The sequence below is a fragment of the Anas platyrhynchos genome, chromosome 5 (genome assembly GCF_047663525.1).
Source record: "Anas platyrhynchos isolate ZD024472 breed Pekin duck chromosome 5, IASCAAS_PekinDuck_T2T, whole genome shotgun sequence".
Classification (NCBI taxonomy): Eukaryota; Metazoa; Chordata; class Aves; order Anseriformes; family Anatidae; genus Anas; species Anas platyrhynchos.
In genome coordinates this window covers 24,969,613-24,986,816 of record NC_092591.1, presented here as the reverse complement: position 1 = coordinate 24,986,816, position 17,204 = coordinate 24,969,613, and the positions used below count along the sequence as shown (strand labels likewise).

Below are 17,204 nucleotides of genomic sequence, written 5' to 3'. Positions count from 1 at the left end.
AGGGGGAAATGGGGCTCCTCCCAGAGATTTCCTTCCTACCAAAACCTCCTTGGCATGTAAACCCAATATACCAGCATTTTGCTTAAAGGGTCCTAATGCAATACATGAACAGATAAAGATATGGCTGAGTCCATCTAGCCAGGGCTTTTGTGACAGTACCTGCTTTCCCTGAAGTTTATAAATAAATGCCATCAACAGTACAGCACAACCAAAGCATAAAACAAAATCAACCATAATTTATTTCAGGTCATTGAAAAACTGGATTCCTGATCAAACTTTCAGGTCAATCTGAAAAAAAGTTCAGATGTATCTGTCAGACTGAAACTACAATGACTGGTTTGAATATTTTCATAAAGAAATCTTGACCAATTACTTAAAGCATTTTTACTCTGTTAACCATTCCTTTTATCTCTAGAGGCTAAGAGACAACTTATATGCTTTCTGAATTACACACCTGCTTTGTCTCTTCATGGGCCATCTCCACTATGACATGTGAAGTCACCAGAAGAAAACTCTTGTCCAAAAGAGGCTGGAGAATTAATTCAAAAATAAGGCATTTATGGTGTTTGCCACGTATATGGATTCTCAACCACCTGAGTAAAGTAGCCTAATCTGAACAGTCAAGGCCTGGTTAAATATTTGTTTCCGTCTGAAAGAGTCACTTTGCAGTTAAACTCACACAACTGCTTGCTCTAATAGGTCCTTGCAATCCCATGGCCACATGCCAAATCCTCTCCCATTTCTTGTCTCTGTGTTGCAGAAAGCTGCTGAGTGGTACAAAGACAAGATGATGCCTGCTGGGTTCCCCGCATTCAGCTTCCTACTTCTCTCAAGAACAAGCTCCAGTGTATGTCTTTGCCAGCAGGGCATACTGAAGGGGTCTCTGATCTCAAAAGGCAAGGCTAGGTTTGAACTTGTCCTTTATTCAGAGCAATTACAAGGTATCTCTCATCCATTCAGCCACTGGTGTGCGTGCTGCTAATGGGAGCCTAATTACCTCCACCTTTCTTCCAATTGTCCTGGGAATTAGGTGGTGGGTTCAGAAGTTACTGGCAGAGTTGTTCATCTAGGTTGCTAACAGGACTGCTGCTAATTAGATTACTAATGTACCCGGTTCTTTCTATGCAGACATTTCTTTTTTATCCCAGCTGATGAACTGATGCCACATCTTCATTGCAATAGAACAATCTCAGTTCACTCACTTTCTAATTGGCAATTTGTGCAAATTAATCACTATGGTTTGGGTGCAACCTGCTATCAACATGTCTGACATGAAGATTTATAATGATGCCTGACAGCTGTACCTCTAAACCTGTTTAGAAGAGATAGAAAATATATATATATATATATATATTTTTTTTTTTTTTTTTTTTTTTGGGGGGGGGGGGTGGGCGGGAGGAAAGAGGGTTCATACCAAATTGTGGTCTGAGCTTATCTTTGGGTAAATCTACACTGCATTATCACACTGCAATACCTGTCCTGATATGAGCCAGGTCAGATATATAATGCTGGATCTTCTTTTATTGGTGTACTTGGTTTGTGCTAGTCAAAATTCCTCCTTGTCTTAGGGAGAGTCAGAGGCTATTGTGTCTGTATTGGTGCTTCTACACAGACTGGCACTATGTAAAGTCAATATTCCCAGAGACAGGTGCCAATCCATGTAACTTCTACACATGTAGAAATGTGTATACATGTAATGATTACTCAGAACAGTCTGAATCACCAAAGCCCAAAAAGGAAAATAAAAATAAATAAAAATAAAAATAAAATAAAAAAAAAAAAAAAACACAGATCCAGATCAAAGATGCTCCATACTGGTAGAGAAAAACTGACCAATTTCACACACTCAGTGCTCAAGACAACAAAGAGTGCACTATACCTTTAAAATGAATCAGAGTGTTTTGTAATTTAAATGTGAACTTTTGGAAAATAAATTACTATTCTCCACTTTTACAAGGTTAATTTTTTCATGGCCTCTTGATCACATAAGATGACTAATCAACACCCAGATTTAGCTTTGGAAACCATTTATTTACTCTCTGGTTTCTTTCCACGTTCTTGCAGTGTGTAGTTTAAGTCTTCTTTAATCTACTTCAATTCTGGAAGACTGATTAATAAATATTAATTATAAATATGCTGAGTAGGCATTGTGAAAGAGGCTGGGGAAGGGAGGGTAGCGCAACTGTCTTTCTAATATGCTGTGTATGTCACTACCTATGAGTATGTCTTTGTGTTCCCTCTCATACTGTGTCTAGCAACTGCTCTCGCATACCTAACCCTTGACTTCTGCTGTCACATATTTGAAGCTAACTCTCACATGTTTGCAGCACTGTCTCAGTCTCTTCTCACCCCATGACCTATTGTGCCAGACCTTGTCCATCAAGGTTTGCCATCTGGCAGTCTGTTGAGCCCAGACAAGCCCTGTTCATGAGCATACTCACCTGCTGCACTCTTGGGCTAGGATTTTTCTCAGTTGACTTGATACACTGACTGCATCCTTGAGCTCATAAACTAGCCCAGTGCTGCTTCATCAGAGATGATACCACCTGAGAAGTCTTTATGTCAGGCACCAGCAGTGAAAATAGGCCACGGTGGGAATAAATTGCCGTATTCATCTTTGTTTTCTTTTCTGTACAATAATTTTTGACACTTGGTTAGAAAAAAAAAAAAAAAAAAGTTGCAAACATGAAAGTCTGCTTAATTAGACATATAACCACACCATCAGTGTATGCCCCTGAGAGCTCAAGGGATAATGTCAGCAGCAGAGAGCACTGTGACGGAGCAGGGTATGCTGTTGCAGCAGAAAATGCCAAGGAGAAACAAAGGCATTTATAGAAAAGGCAAAGCTTAAAGATTTTATTTTCCAAGTCAGATATGTGAATGAGGATAATATTCTCTGGGGATAGAAGTGGAGAATAAAATTCCAGCTAATAGAACATATTCATCCAGGAAGATATATTTAGATCTGCTGAAAAACAGTAACAAATATTTATGGGTATGAATTGTGATTAGCTAAAGCATGTCCTTAATTTCTCCTCCTTGATAAATCCAACTCTTCACTAACACAGCATATCATTTTCATATTTACTCACTGACAATATTATTTTGTGGATGAGCTGGTGAACTGCCACATAGTTAAATTAACTTATTTTTGGTCTGACAAACCCATTAAAATGGAGCAACATGGCAGAATAATACCTTCAGATTTGGAAGCAAGAGCCTCTGCTTTGCCTTCCCCACAAATACCATGATTTTTCAGTTGCTACTGTGGTGGCTGCGAGCTGGTTGCCATGTCCTTTCTGTTGTCATTGTTCCTTTATTACAGCACATGAAATTGCTGCTTGATGATTAGAAAGGTGTTAGATGGGTTTAATTGATGATTTAAATCAAAACAGAAAGCACCTCCTCACTGTTGTCAGTCCTAATGCATCACTTTGTAAAAGCAGTTCTTTAAGGAATATGAAGTCAAGAACAAAATCAGCAAATATATGTTTCATAAACTCAAAGGCCCCTCAATTATATACGTCAGTAAAGCACACTTTGAAACAGGAGAAAATTTACAAGAAGATTTTAAGGGCTGCAGCCACCCATCAGCTCTGTTCATTGCAGGCACAGTGCCCCATGCTGTACACCTAAAGAATGATTGCCCTCCTTCACAACTCTTCTCCTCAGTCCTTTGTGCAGACACATCCAGCATTGCCCAAGCAAGGAATCCCTTCAGTTTGCTATGTGAAACTATTAAGTTGTTCATCTAAAGTCTCATGGAACAGAATGAATGATACCAGTCTTTGAGAAAGGTAGGATCTTTCACACTAAGCACCATGCTCTGGTTTTCACCTTAACGACTTAAAATCCTGCAGATATTTACACAGTCATCTTTCAGCTCTGGTGCTGGAGTAGGCTCAGGAAATACAGTCTCTTTTTGCTTGTCACAGGTTTCCCGTGTTGTCTCATACAAGTAGCTTAGGTCAAGATTTAAAAACATGACTCACGTTTTTAAGTGTCATTACTTGAGAAACTTTAAACAGTTTTTCCAAAAGAAGATGCTCAGAATATGCAGGAAGCAGTAAATGCTTTTTAAACACTACATTTTCCTTCCCATCCTTACTGTTTTTTTAGTGCAATGGTTAGTGTTTTTTATAGTGAGGGGAGTAGCTACAAGTGCTGAGAATTCAAAGTTGACAAAAAATCTCTTCGAAAAAGCCCTGACTTAAACCCTTAAGCTTGAAGTTCTTGGGGTTCATTAATCACTTTTGAACTTCTTAGTATTTATCTTTCTGGGCTTTAGCTGCTCAGGCATTGCAGAGGCTGTATATATTTGCATCTGGTAAAGATTCTCCATGGAAGGACTTGCAAAGAAGCAGACGCCTTAACTTCAGAGGGAGGACTCAGTGAGCAAAAGTTTCTGACACCTTTCTGTCTCGTGAAGGCTTTGCTGCAGGGTCATTGTCTTTGCTTTCTATCTTCAGTGCCCCACATAGTTCAAAAAACATCTTCACTGGACACTTACCCACTGCATCTTTAATGTCTTCTTCTAGATTGCCTATTTCATTATAAAGGAATATAAATTTAGATAGCTGCAATGATTGATTGCCTTTTCTATGTTATTATACCATACCATTTTACTTGTGTGTTTTCAATTTCATGGTGGATTAAAATAAATATTTTGTTCACCAGCAAAAGTTGGCATCTGTTCAAAATACTATCTTAGAGATATATTCATTCCTATGCAGGTGATGTTCTAATGATTCCTTCCATTTTCAAAGCTATTTTGAGGCATTCAAAGTCAACTCTATTAAGCTGATAGATCCAGACCGGGGATTTAGGAACCAAAAAGCTCAGCACCGCTCCTCCTAACACATAAGCGTCTAGCCCTCATAGTGTCATTAACAGCTCTGAGTTATGTGCCTAGGCATGATATTTCATAAGGCTCTTTGCTCCACCTGGCTTCACCCCAAAACAGAGAACTTCTGGAAGATGTTTTTTATTCTCCCTAGATCCTATTTTATTGCACCCCTGGGTAAGACTCTGTGGAAAAGCTGCTTCTAGTCTTCATGAAATATTACTTTCACATCCTGGCTGAATCTAAATTAATGCAGGAGACACTGTCAAAAATTCACTCCTATATTTTAGCTGACATAAAATGACTAATGATTATTTGGCAGTCATGGCATTTAAATATTGATAGTCTTCCTTAAAAGCTTTTATTTCATTATTTGATATTTGACTGTTTTACTTCATATAAATGTTCAAGCAATTTGAACCTAATTATGCACTTGTCACTTAACTCCTACTTGCAGTTTTCCACAGTGCTATTCCAGATAGGCATGAATTAAAATGATTTGTCTGCATCAGATCAACAGCATTTCTCATGTAAAGTCTCCACATCCAGGACCATTGATGACCAAAAGTGAGTTAGGTTCCAACTAAATAAGAGTAAATTAATTATGCAAACTCCTAAAGAAAGAATCCAAAGTGATTATTGCTTTTAAATGTCTAATCAGAGGTTTGGGGATGAATCCCAATGCATTAGTGAATAGAATTATAAATAAGAAAGTTCTGGTATTTGAACTAGTACAATATACCCCTAGCTGTATCTTCGAGTTACCTCTGCTTTTCAGATGCTTACACAATTGAGGCATCACATTACATGTACAAGTCCTCTGGTACCACAGAAAGATGAGGAGCTGGCTTGAGAGTAATGTGAGCTCAGATCGTGTGTTTTGACCAAAGTTATTGTTTTGTGGAAATAAATGTTTTAGGAAGATAGTTTATACTACTTTACCATAAAGTAACATCTGCACATACACTGAATGACACTCTGACCATACAAACTTTCATGTATACTACTGTCCAGGTAGTAGTATCTATTCATCTATTACGTCTACATATCAGTTATTTTGGATGGAAGTTGTGATGGCAGGGACTTAAATGAGTTTTTGAAATGCTGTCTTTGGAAATGGAAATGAAAAAGTGTCCCTCTTGCCTAGAACTCTGACTGAAATTTGGGAAGGGACCACAGAAAGGCAGGTGCTGTCAGACATCACTCAGTGAATCAAGTTTTGATAAATAACATTTCCCCAAACTGATGCTTACATGGAGGCTTTTTAAAAACATTTTTGAAATGAGGAAGCATGATAATAAAAGCCTAGAGCATTCCATAGTAATTCTGGTATATTAAATTTTAATAGTATTGATGTATTTTTATAAGGAGTAAGCAAGAATGGTAACAACTTACTAGGGAACGCAATTGCAATGAACCTGAAAAGAATTTAAAAATGAGAAGTTGTGTCTGAATTTGTTCCTGAATAAGTTTTCATTTCATAATAAAAATATGTTAAGTCACAAAGAATGCATCAAAGGACACTGCAGTAAAGGATGAACATATGTGATGTTAAGAAATAATAAATCTAAGGATGATTTAGCTTGTGATCCAAAAGCCATTGTATTCTTTGATGTGAAAGGGTTGCAGGACCCAAGGGACTATGAATTAGCTGAGACTTGCCTGTAATATTCCTGCTTCTGCCAAGCACTACACCAGTGGGAGAACCTGCATCCCAGCTGGCTGGCAAACTTGCCGAGCATCTGAAGCTGAGTTCCACGTAGGGGAAATGGCGAAGGCTTTTAACATACTCTCTCTGTGCAGAAACAACGTTCCTAATGGTAACTCAAAACTATCTACGCATTTTTCTATGTTTATTGGTGGAACTGTTCCCTAGGATGATCGCAAAATATGACTGTTGAGTGAGATGCCTTTATTACTAGTTTGAGGGAGATCTAACATCTGTCTGTGACTTCTGTATCTCAGAACCTCAGGAAACCTGCGTGTGTGCTGGTGTACAGCATAAGGGTTATGGCTTGCCTACCACTCTGTATTTGGCAACACAGAGAGTGCCCTGGTGCTTTACTCAAACTATGTTTCTCACAAAAACATCAACTGGCAGTTTGTAGCATTCGGAAGTGCTTTGCAGCTTAACAGATAATTAGCAATGTGGATAGCTTATTTTTGCTTTTCAGCCTATTTAGATGAAAGATGCAGAAGCACTCTTGCACAAACTTTTCCTGAGCATAGCCTTGGTTTCAGAATTTGAACTGCAAAGAGCAGAACAACTACTTGCATGATATTTCACAGTTTCTGGGTTTGGTTGACATTGACAAGCAGGGAAATAGGAACAGTGCACTTTTCTGTGTTCTTTGTGATGAGACACGAAGTAGCACCTCTGGAAGAAGTGGTTCCCCAAGTGGTGATATCAGAACCTGCTGAAGCATGCTGCAGCTCTCATCTCCAATGGGCACCTGAGCTTTCTTCCCATGGAAACCAGGGAGCAGGTGTGTGCAGCTGTGCCTTGTCCCAAGGTGGAGGTGATAGGCAGTCTGAGCCTGCAAACAAAACCCCTCAGAAGCTGTCTAGGTTGATGCCACTCCCCTTAACTGAAGTGTGCTGGAGCAAACAGGTGATAATAAAATCATACGAACACTGAAACCATGAAACACCAAGGAGAAAACAAGAAATAAAACAAGCCTAGAGAGATCTAGGAGACAGAACTATTGAAACGCAAAATGAGCTTTATTCAATATGTAAATCAAACTGAATCTGCATTTGCTCTCTCTCCTACAGCAGTCTGTAATTAGGACTATGCTGACTGCCATTTGTTGCTGATTTAGGAGCCAAGAGAAAATCTAGTTAATTCCATAACATTGCAAAAGCCATACGGCTAAGAGAAGAGTTTCATTTAATGAATCAAAAATATGAACATGGTCCCCTGATGCTCAGGATGCTTTTATACAAAGTAAATTAGTCTCCTTTACATATTGTAACATTTCTGGCTATCTCAAAATTCAGCTAAAGATTAGGTAAAATCAAAAAAATGTAGGTACCTAATAATACAGTGGTTCTATTTTGTATGTATATGCTCAGTTGCTGAGAAGCTACCATGATAGCTCTGTAATGTATTTTGTTGGGTCTTGGGTATCATTAGTAGTTAACTTTAAGAGTATCTTGTAAAAAAAAGTAATTTTAGAATATGTAGCCTTTAAAGACATTTTCAGCTGAAGGTCTTCTGTATTAGCTTCTAGTAGTTGCATGACTTGCTTATAATATGTCTGGAAGGTTACAGTGGCGTAGTTTATGATAACCCAGCACATAAATTTAAAGAAGATACTTAGATTTGTTTTGCCTTTTAAATTAACCTCGTCTAATCAAGACTGTCACCTTTAGGAACAGAAGGGGTCTGAATTACCTAAAAAACTGGAAAATACTTAGATCACATTGAGAAACAGAAAAGCCACCAAAATGGACATGAAAGGTGACCGTATCACACAGCTGGATATGAATAACTTTATGAATAACTTTAGGAAGAGATCTCAAGTCTTTATTAAGAGTATTATTACTCTTTAGTAAAAGTGATATTTCTAAGGACAGAAGATTGTTGTAAAGATACCAGGCTGCCTAGATTTTACCATTACATGTGTTAGATGCTGTGGAACCAGGCTGTAGCCATCCTTTAGCTTGCTTCTCTGAAATAAAATTCTCTACAAAACTGGAATCAAAACATACAATGGCCACTGTGCAAATATTTTGCCATGTTAGTGGACTAAATAAAATGGACTAGGTGCATTTTATTTACTAATTATGCTCACAATAATTCTCACAATAATTTCTGATTCTATTTCTTTCAACATTTCTCAGTAGGTTGCAACTGCCCTACATGAGCTCCAGGAAATTCAAACAGTTAATTATTGTGGCAAAGCTATTAGCCAAGTTTTAGAGAGGAACTTATAAGAAATCTACAAAAATTATATCACAGATTTAATGCCTACTGTCATGAGGTTGAGACCTGAATTTATATTCTGGATGTTATAATTAAAATAAACAAAACACTAAAACATGAAAAACACAAAGATGAAAATACATTCCAAATCAAAATTAGTATGTTATGAAAAAAAAACGGAAACATTCCAATTTAACATGCAATCTATAAAGGCCAAATTCATCTGATCTAAACTTTACTGAAGCCCATCTCAGATGACATTTTCTTAGACTGGTTCTTCTTCTGAGAAGCCTAACCATGCAAAATGGTGTCAAACCTCAACAAAATCATCTTAGGAAAACAAATCAAGATATTCCAGCATAACACTTCAATTTTAACAAATGACTACCACTTTTTTTTTTTTTTTTTTTTTTTTTTTAGCTTCACCAATCTTAAACAATAATCTTTGTGTCAATTCCATTTGGCAAGCTTTTCACCCAGAGCTGCCAGCAGTGCAGGGTACTGTGAGATCATGCTGTAGGTGACAAAATCCAGGTAGATTTCCTCCTCTATTGCTTGTGCCCTTCCTGCAAGAAGCAGGTGATACCAAGATGATTCCTGAAGTTTCACAGTGAATAATGGTGTTGCACTAACATTTCAAACAGCAACATGTAGACATGATAAGCCTACATGCTAATAATGATATGTTTCTTCTCTTAGGATAATAAACCATTTTAATTATCATGTTATCCCCCCAAATCCTAACAAAGACGTGATGTTCACTTCAGAGCTGACTATAGATTTCTTCCACAAACATTTACGATAGGGAAGGCGAATGTCACACTGTTTAACATCGTGGGTTTTTTTCCATATAAAAACCCAGTTCTGTAAGAAGCAGAACATTTACAACTTCCATTGATTTCATACAAATTAGACGTTCAGCTTTTTCACACAATTGCATGTAATAACTGGGTATGTCACATCTCACAGATGCTCTGTTATTAGTCTATGAATAACGTCAGTTGAAAAACTGATCTTTACCAAAACTAAATTGCTCTAAAATACATTTTAAACACTGGCAGTATGAATTTAAAGATTTCTCTGCAAAAATCAAATGCCTTCAAATTTCATTCTTCCTCTGCAATCCCAGCAGCTCACAGCACCAGGATGAGATCACATTCAGATTTCTTGATGCTGTTCTAATCATAGTGATTCTCTTCAGTTTTACTGACTACAATGACATGATGTCCCTTGTGCATGGCTGTCTGCTTTTGATCATTTTTCTTTCTTCTCTCTTAAATACAATTGTTAGTGCTTCTTTTTTCACTCTTTCCTTCTTGCCTATAGAGTGAGTTACGCTTACAATGGACTATTTCAACATTGCATTAAATGTTTATTGCAAAGCTGTTGGTGTAGAGAATTCACAAAATAATTTCACCTTCTCCCCTTGAGACCAGATGCATCAGACACTCTAATCTTTACTCCTTCTGCAGTAATATACAACTTATGGCTTTATTATTACATGCAATTTTACCACTATCCAGTGACATGCATAATAAGCAGCACAATCAAACAGGCACAGAACAAACTACCTTGCTATGAATGCATAAGTTCTGCCACGACCACTTAATTAATCTTGGAGAACCTCTTGCACTAGGGGTGACCGTATTATAAATTGCTCAGCTAAATAAGATACCAATAACACTCATGGGTAAGGCTTCATTTGTACTTGCAAATAACTTCATATATATATATATTTATATATATATAATTAATAAAGAAAAACTTCATGCAGTGCCATTTTAATTTTGGGCAACAGTCAAATCCACAACAATCCTTGACTCACATACCCATGTATTGTTTTGATACAGCTACAGATCCTGACAATGAGGCATTAACTTAACAAGTTTGAGAGCATCCTGGGGACAGAAGAAGAGTTGCCAAAAGAGGTAGTGTAAAGAAAGTATCAGAATGTCAATCTAGGCATAAATGGCTTCATGTGAACTGCAGTCACTGTATTTGTCTTTTACATGTCAGTTTAGCTTTCAAGCTTGTGTACTTAAATATGGATCAATGAATCAACTAGTACAGAAGCTTTGGGAAAACCAGAAAATATTTTTTTTCTAGTTCACCTGAGATGAACTTTGTGCTGCCAAACAATGCCTTGAAATACACTTGGAAACAGTTGGACATTACTTATTCATATTCAGAGAACTCAAGTGTACATCTGCTTTTTTATTCATACAAAATTTTCAGTTAAATTTAATTAAACAATGACACTCTCACCTCCTCTTACAGTGCCAGAACTGCATGTGTCGTGCTGCCTGTTGATGTTACAGCTTTGTAGAAGTCTGCCTCATGTTAAACTCTACCTCTGCTCTACCTGTAGGTTCTTGGCTTTTGTGAGCCCACAGATGAAATGTCCACGTGTTTCAGAATACAGCCCTAAACAACTAAAAAGATCAGAGGTAAATTCCAATGAAATTACCTCTAAGCAAGGCATAGCATTTAAAATGAACAACCCTAGGATCTGAGCAGAGGGTTGCTACAACTCAAACACTCATCTAAAGCATAAAATCTCTCTACTTCTGATAGTACTAAAGCATTATCAAACAACCCCAGCATAATTTTGTTACTGTTCTCTTTCTAGATTAGCTAGCGTAGAGAAAAGTATCAAGAACTCTATTTCTCATCCATTTCCACCTCACACACACAGAGCACCTTTCTTTCATACAAGAGATCCTTCTTGTATAAAAAAGCACAAAGCTACTTGACCAATTAAAAAAAAATCCCATTTAGTAATTCTGAGCTGAAAGTAATTTGACAACATCAAGAAAAGAGTACTGGACTAAAATAGTAAAAAAGAAACCAAAACTACAAAGAACAAAAACACACAAGCACAAACCACTTGTCATTAGTAAGGTTTTTTTCAAGTTACATATTCTGTTTCACTTATAAAAGTAGCTGTTTACTATGGAGGAGCCAGAAGGTTCAGGGACACTAATGATTCATGCTGCATTCAGGCCATCACTAGCTTTCTTGGTCTCTAATGGGCCTTTAAAAGCCACTTCTTTCATTTTATTTTATATAGAAACAGTACATATTAATCTCTTCTAATGGAAGATGTACTGAACAAAAAAAAGAATACATAGTACCCGACTGGCAAAATCACTTGGGTCTTCTTGACCTCTGAACTGATATGTCCCATGTGTTATTATGCAGTGCGGGTAGGAAAGAAATTAGTCACTGTGATAGATGTTAAACATTTCTGACAAAGTCCCGGTTAGCTCTCTCACAGAGCTGTATAATCCCTGCTTGTGTGGCTGTGCCTACAAATAGTATCACTGGAGCCAACAGGTCTCCTGCCAGGTTGAGGAAAGACTCTGTCTTGCTCAGAGGTATTTAACAGAATTATTTCTATTTGCTCTGTCGTTTGATATTGCAAGAAGCAGACTTTTGTTTATACTGGTCATGTTCCCTCTCCAGGGAAAAGTGTCCTTGCAAGAAGATGATGAAATAGTAGGGCTTATTTGTACGTGATTTATTGCATTTAAATCATGTTACTGCAGGATTGTCTTGAGAACACTGCAAAATTTTCACAGTTACATTTCAGTAGTGTACTGTATCAAGGATTAATTAGTTAAATGAAAACAAGTTTGTCTCTGAAAAGGACGTACTGCGCATTCAGTTGGAAGCCCTCCTTTTCCTTTCAGCAAAAGTGGACAGACTATGGGGAGGATGGGAAAGCTGTGTATTTAGTAACTGCTACAGACTTGCAATCCTTCTTGCCTTCCTACCTCCTATCAATTAGTCTGGAAGCTCTCTGGAGCTGATGCTCCCTCTTTTATAACATATTTGATTATTTCTGAAAAAGTGGAGCTGAGATGTGAGTTAAAGACTCTAGAGGCCCCTACCCCCTAGCAGGAATGGCTATAGTTGGGAAATTTTGGGTGAGACTTTCTCTAAACTGAATTTGAAGTCAGACAGGTTCATCACTCACTTGTGAAATTGCTTTTACGTTCAAGAGGAAATGTAAAAGGAATGGATATAGTAATACTTCTTAAAGTAATGCACACTTTGAAAACATGATACTACTTCAGAAACAGCATTGCAGCTTCTGTGTAACATTAACCTCTGTTCTATTCCTCCACAATATCTTAGGTTAGGAAAAATAATGTAGGTAGATGAGGACTGCTCTTATTTTATTGTTTAATACCAAGAAAAAGCAAAACCCAAACAAAATTCAAATACCTTTACACCCCACAGAATCCAATGTATTCAAGTACTCCAGAAAATAACAATGCAAGTCAAAATTGGGGTAAATTAAACTACAAATCATTACATTCCACATGATTTGAAAAAATACTTTTCAACATCTCATCTAGCAACTAATGAGAAACAATAATGAAATATGGTCAAGCCTTTTGTATGTTCTGGTCATTGCTAGCTAGAAGCTTATCTGAGAGTGCTCTACCAGCCATTAAGGAAATCAAATGACTTTTCTGCTCTAGGCAATGGTTTTCCTTAGTTTACAGTGTATTGAACTATATGATTAAAATAAAAGATTGAACTAATAATTTATTAACCTATACTCAGTGCTGAAAATACAAGAGGGACAGCTTGAATGTTCAGTTAGTGCCACAAGGGGGTTAAAAGGAATGAGGATTGATGGGTTTGATAATGAGGATGTAAGAACAAAATGAAGGCCAGCATTTTTATTAACTGAATAAGCCCTGTGTGCAACTACTAGATAAGTTAAATAGGAGTGTTTTCTTGCATAGTAATGGATTTACTTTACAGAAATAATGCATTAGGATTTTACAAGCTTCTTCAACATACCTTCTGCCATGAACAGGAAAAAGATTTGTTTTCTAAGTTATGGTATTGCAAAGGATTGCACTGCAGTTACTAAAGTATTTTCCCATGCTGACAGTGTCAGAGTTATATTGAGACTATACTATACCATATTTCCTCTCTTGGTAGAGTTCCTGGTTCCATCCCATGTACACTCCTATTTTGCTGAAATTAACTTGCACTAAGGACCAAAATTAACTTAAACTAAGGATCAATAACTTTAACAGAATACAGACAAAATAGTCATTTCAGGAGCTCATCCTTCTCCCCCTGCCCCACAGGCTCAATATAGTTTACACTATTAATGCTTTGCTTTGTAATGAAATTATATTATTAGGAAGTTTAACTCCATTCTGCTTTCCCCATTGTCCTGTCAGGGACCTTCTTACCAAGTTTCTTTATTATGTGTTTTTAGATATATACTACTATTATATTACCAGACCCTTTGGAACCTGCAACTCAAGTAAATATTTTGGTAATTTAAAGGTATTTTTTGCAGTTTACCCTAGGTTGAGTTGTCAAGCAGCATCTCAGAGTAACCTGATCAAATTGTTTTAGCATCATTTAAGTCCCTGTACCCAAATATATGACAGAGTTATCCCACTATCTGAAATAATGCATTAAGCTATAAACCTATCAAATACTGGGTGTGGTTCCTTCCCTGTCTCCTGCACTCCCTTGGCTGGCTGGAATGCAGGGTGCTGGGAGATTAACTGTTTTCTCCTTGTTCTGAAATGCTGTGAGATTTCACATGTAAATGCAGGGTCAAAGAAGTAAGCTCTTTAGGTGGAACAAAAATTTTATGGTACGAGTTTGTTGAATTTCCCCCTGCAGCAATAAGAAGCACCTTTTACACAGCTATGTGTGGAGATGTCTGTGTTCAGGGACCATATGAGATTCACTGCTAAGCTCACCCATAATCCTGAAGGCAAACCAGTAATGACCCTTGCAGAGAAGGGCAGATCTCAAAGTACACATCAATATATGCCATCGTGCATGTAGATGACAGAGTTTGAAAACCTCATTAAAGCTCAAGACAAGGTAATGACCTGTTACTGTTTATTCAAAGAATCATAGAATAGTTTGGGTTGGGAGGGACCTTAAAGACCACCCAGTCCCAACTCCCCTGCCACGGGCAGGGAAATCTCCCACCAGACCAGTTTGCTCAGAGCCCCATCCAACCTGACCTTGAACACCTCCAAGAATGGGGCATCCACAGCTTCTCTGGGCAACCTGTTCTAGTGTCCACCATCCTCAGAGTAAATAATTTATTCCTGATATGTAATCTAAATCTACCCTCTTTTAGTTTAATATCACTACACAGGTATGTCTCCATGGATCTGCTCTGCTTTGTATAAATGCTGGTTCATGGAGGCAACCCTCCCAGCACTCACTTGGCTGTCAGACACCTCCTGTGCAATACAGAAGGACTGTTGTGAATTAGTCCTCCAAGGTCTTTCAGAGCCCAAGTGTCCTAACAACAAACATATCAGATGGTCATTAGCTATTATCCCCCTCTTCCCATTATTTTCAGAAAGCATTGCAGTTTCCTTATTCAAGTCTGACACATTTCCAAAGAAAGTTTCTATTTTCAGAAAACATCATTTTTTAGGAAAAAAATACACTAAAAATAAATAAATAAAATAGAAAAAGGAAAAGAAAAAAAAGAGGGAAAAAAAAGGATCATTTCCTCTCACAAACATCTTCATTAAACCCCAGTCATTTTACATCTGCTCCAACTTTTTTATCTTCTATTACCTGCATCCATCTGAAGCTGCCTATCTGTAAGTGGCTCCATACACAGTAAGTGTCTCATCTCAGATTGCTTTAACAGTGTCCCCTTTCTCTTAGGCTGGCTCTGGGCCAGCCCAGCTTCTTAGTGCAGCAATTGCAGTTCCAGTATAATAGGCAAGATAAGCCACTATCAGTCTCTCTTACAGCAAAGTCTTCAGTAATTGCTTTACTTTGGAAGGACTCCATCTCCTTGCTGCCCCATATAAAATTCTACAGACGTGTTTGGCTAAAAAAAAATGTTTCCCAAGCACACATCGCATGGCACATTATGTAAAAATATTGCCTGTTTACAATTAATTAGACATAATGACAAGAAAAAAGTCAAGTGTTCCAGAAATGTGCATATGCAAATACACATCTGACAGAATTCATCCTATATGAATTAATTCTTTCTAAGTTTAGTACAAGGGATCCTATATTCTCTTCACTTGGTACTTACACAAAAATATCACAGTTCTTTACTGTATAAAGGAGGTCATTCAGATCTGCTGCTGCTCTCTCCATGCAGCAACAGTTCAGTCAGCATCAAAGCCCCACATGTGTTGAGCAAAACCTACCCAATGAAAGCAATGGGGTGAATTCTGATGGAAATTAAACACACTCCTTCACTGTATGTCAAGGAACTGAAAGCTATAAATTATGGCTTAAATCATGACGGCTTAAGAATGTTTGTGATGCAAAGTTTGCAGGTAAACATATTAACTTATAGGACTGATAGATACAGCTGAAAGCTAAGATTTCTGGCATATGAGCCATTTTTATGGTCCAAAACTGAAGTACCAAAATCTACAGGGAAGAAAAAACTGGTTGGTAGCTGTGAAGCAGAAGATGTTGGCAAAAGAAGAGATGAGAAGGTACTTAGCCCCTGTGGTTAGAAGAAATAGAAATGTATTTATCGCCTGTAGCACACTAGAAGATTGATTACAAGTGTGGAAAAATTACTGTCTGTGATAAAATCAAAGACTTCTTCCACTTGAAACTGATTCATTTGATGGCAGTTATTTGCTTCAGAGAGTCTATCAAGGTGCATAACCAGATAGGTTTTACCATGAAAAAGTTCCTTATGAAGGCATATGATGTACTGAATAAAGTAAATACATACTCAGTGACATGGACAGTGGATTATGTGAAAAAAGGCATGCAGAAGAGTCTGGGAACACTATATATTCCCTATGGCTTTCTTCTGGATAATTCCACGGAAGGTGCTAGCACCAAATTACATTCTACATCTTTTTTTATGTTACTGCATTTAGTATATTGTTGTTTCAGTTTAAGGTTGTTTAGAACTATTCTTGTTTGCAAAAGCAGCTCTTGTTTTGTTAAATAAAAACAGAACTTTTATTCTGAATCCAAACTTTTTTTTTTTTTCAAAACAGAAAATTCTCCTTAAATACAGGTGGGTAAAATCAATAGAATGACTGCCTCAAGAACTCCGTGTCTCACAATCTATAAACTCGAGTGAAATCATTATCCAGATGTCCTTGTGTTTATAATTCAACTCAAAATAAAACCTCTTAAAGAAAAACAGCATGCATTATAACTTGTTGTTTTCCTGTCCTAATACTAACGACTATTCTCTAGTCATATGAAACAAATACGCCCAACAGGATCCTCATTTTCATAATTCCAAGATGTGTTTGGAATGATTTTCCCAGGTCTTGTGCTCTTCAGCTGAACAGAGCAGGAGGACCAAGGCAACATGATTTCCTTCTTCACGCACGTCTTCCTTTAGAATCCGGTTTGTCATTGTCAGGCTCTCTAAGGAAAATCTGCTGAGAATTAAAATGAGCAGAGTGGGACATGAGA

At 37.4% G+C, this 17,204-nt stretch overlaps 1 long non-coding RNA gene across 2 annotated transcripts in view; it reads left to right on the top strand.

Moving 5' to 3' along the window:
- The window catches only part of LOC113843746 (uncharacterized), a 32,481-nt gene extending 15,734 nt beyond the window's left edge, over positions 1–16,747 (top strand). Inside the window, exon 5 of one of the 2 annotated variants that reach the window (XR_011809601.1) lies at positions 10,622–16,747. This is a non-coding gene — a long non-coding RNA (uncharacterized lncRNA). Of the gene's footprint in view, positions 1–760; positions 1,308–10,621 lie in introns of those variants that run through there. The other variant, XR_005266151.2, reaches the window with a different exon arrangement.
- Positions 16,748–17,204: the final 457 nt, after the last annotated feature.